Here is a 2,940-nt window from a genome sequence, read left to right as displayed (position 1 = left end):
TTTTTTTTAGTTGAAAACTAAGTGCGTAATGGGTTTTTTTTTAAATTTATATGAAGCTTTTTACAACTACAGCTTCAATTTTAATGAATTCAGGTCCAGAATTGTTAGTAGTGGATTGTAGTTTAAATTTTTTTTTTAGTTGAAAAATAAGTGCGTAGCGCGTTGTTTTTTAATTTATATGCAGCTTTTTACAGCTACCGCTTCAATTTTAATGATGAATTCTGGTCCAGCATCGTTTGCAGTTGATTGTAGTTTTAACATTTTTTTTAGTTGAAAAATAAGTGCGTAGCGCGTTTTTTTTAACTAATATGAAGCTTTTTACAGCTACCTTTTAAACTTTAATGAATTCTGGTCCAGAATCGTTTGTAGTTGATTGTAGTTAAATTTTTTTTTTAGTTGAAAAATAAGTGCGTAATGCGTTTTTTTTTTTTAATTCATATGAAGCTTTTTACAGCTACAGCTTCAATTTTAATAAATTCAGACCCAGAATCGTTCGTAGTTGATTGTAGTTAAAAAATTTTTTTTTTAGTTGAAAAATAAGTCCGTAATGCTTTTTTTAAAAAATCCATATGAAGCTTTTTACAGCTACAGGTCAATTTTAATGAATTCAGGTCCAGAATCGTTTGTAGTTGATGTAGTTTTAAAATTTATTTTTTTAGTTGAAAAATAAGTGCGTAGCGCGTTTTTTTTAATTTTAATTTTATGAAGATTTTTACAGCTACCGCGTAAATTTTAATGAATCCTGGTCCAAAATCGTTTGCAGTTGATTGTAGTTTTAAATTTTTTTTGTAGAAAAATAAGTGCGTAATGCCATTTTTTTTTAATTTATATGAAGATTTTAACAGCTACAGCTTCAATTTTAATGAAATCTAGTCCAGAATCGTTTGTAATTGATTGTAGTTTTAAAATTTTTGTTTGTATTTGAAAAATAAGTGCGTAATGCCATTTTTTTTTAATTTATATGAAGATTTTAACAGCTACAGCTTCAATTTTAATGAAATCTAGTCCAGAATCGTTTGTAATTGATTGTAGTTTTAAAATTTTTGTTTGTATTTGAAAAATAAGTGCGTAATGCGTTTTTTTAAAAATTCATATGAAGCTTTTTACAGCTACCGCCTAAATTTTAATGAATTCTGGTCCAGAATCGTTTGTAGCTGATTGTAGTTTTGAAACTTTTTTTTCAGATGAAAAATAAGTGCGTAATGCGTATTTTTTTAATTAACTTTTAACAGCTACAGCATCAATTTTAATGAATTCTAATCCAGAATCGTTTGTAGATGATTGTAGTTTTAAAATTTTATTTTAGTTGAAAAACTAAGTTCGTAGCGCGTTTTTTTTTAATTTATGTCAAGCTTTTTACAGCTGCCGCCTAAATTTTAATGAATTCTGGTCCAGAATCATTTGTAGCTGATTGTAGATTAAATATTTTTTTTTTAGTTGAAAAATAAGTGCGTAATGCGTTTTTTAAAAAATTCATATGAAGCTTTTTACAGCTACAGCTTCAATTTTAATGAATTCAGGTCCAGAATCGTTTGTAGTTGATTGTAGTTTAAAATTTTTCTATTAGTTGAAAATTAAGTGCGTAGCGCGATTTTTTTTAAATTTATATGAAGCTTTTTACAGCTACCGCCTAAATTTTAATGAATTCTGGTCCAAAATCATTTGTGGTTGATTCTAGTTTTAATTTTTTTTTTTTAGTTGAAAAATAAGTGCGTAGTGCGTTTTTTTTACATCATAAGAAGCTTTTTACAGCTGCAGCTTCAATTTTAATGAATTCATGTCCAGAATCGTTTGTAGTTGATTGTAGTTTCACAATTTTTTTTAGTTGAAAAATGCATTTTTTTAAATTCATAGGAAGTTTTTACAGCTACAGCTTCAATTTTAATGAATTCATGTCCAGAATCGTTTGTAGTTGATTGTAGTTTCACAATTTTTTTTAGTTGAAAAATGCATTTTTTTAAATTCATAGGAAGTTTTTACAGCTACAGCTTCAATTTTAATGAATTCAGGTCCAGAATCGTTTGTAGTTGATTGTAGTTTCACAATTTTTTTTAGTTGAAAAATGCATTTTTTTAAATTCATAGGAAGTTTTTACAGCTACAGCTTCAATTTTAATGAATTCAGGTCCAGAATCGTTTGTAGTTGATTGTAGTTTCACAATTTTTTTTAGTTGAAAAATGCATTTTTTTAAATTCATAGGAAGTTTTTACAGCTACAGCTTCAATTTTAATGAATTCAGGTCCAGAATCGTTTGTAGTTGATTGTAGTTTCACAATTTTTTTTAGTTGAAAAATGCATTTTTTTAAATTCATAGGAAGTTTTTACAGCTACAGCTTCAATTTTAATGAATTCAGGTCCAGAATCGTTTGTAGTTGATTGTAGTTTTCAAATTAATTTTTTTAGTTGAAAAATAAGTGCGTAGGGCGTTTTTTTAAATTTATATGAAGCTTTTTACAGCTACCGCCTAAATTTTAATGAATTCTGATCCAAAATCATTTGTAGTTGATTGTAGTTTTAAATTTTTTTTTAGTTGAAAAATAAGTGCGTAATGTGTTTTTAAAAAAATTCACATTAAGCTTTTTACAGCTACCGCTTAAATTTTAGTGAATTCTGGTCCAGAATCGTTTGTAGTTGATTGTAGTTTTAAACTTTTGTTTTTTGCTGAAAAATAGTACGTAATGGTTTTTTTTTATTTATATGAAGCTTTTTACAACTACAGCTTCAATTTTAATAAATTCAGGTCCAGAATCATTTGTAGTTGATTGTAGTTTTAATTGTTTTTTTTTTAGTTGAAAAATAAAAGCGTAGCGCATTATTTTTTTAATTTATATGAAGCNAATTTTAATGAATTCAGGTCCAGAATCGTTTGTAGTTGATTGTAGTTTTACAATTTTTAATGAATAAAATTTCATATAAATCTAATCTTCATATAAACTTAAA

The sequence above is a fragment of the Rhagoletis zephyria genome, unplaced genomic scaffold (assembly GCF_001687245.7).
Source record: "Rhagoletis zephyria isolate East Lansing unplaced genomic scaffold, Rhagoletis_zephyria_1.1 Rzeph_scaffold_00625, whole genome shotgun sequence".
Taxonomy (NCBI): Eukaryota; Metazoa; Arthropoda; class Insecta; order Diptera; family Tephritidae; genus Rhagoletis; species Rhagoletis zephyria.
Note: the sequence above shows the minus strand (reverse complement) of the source record.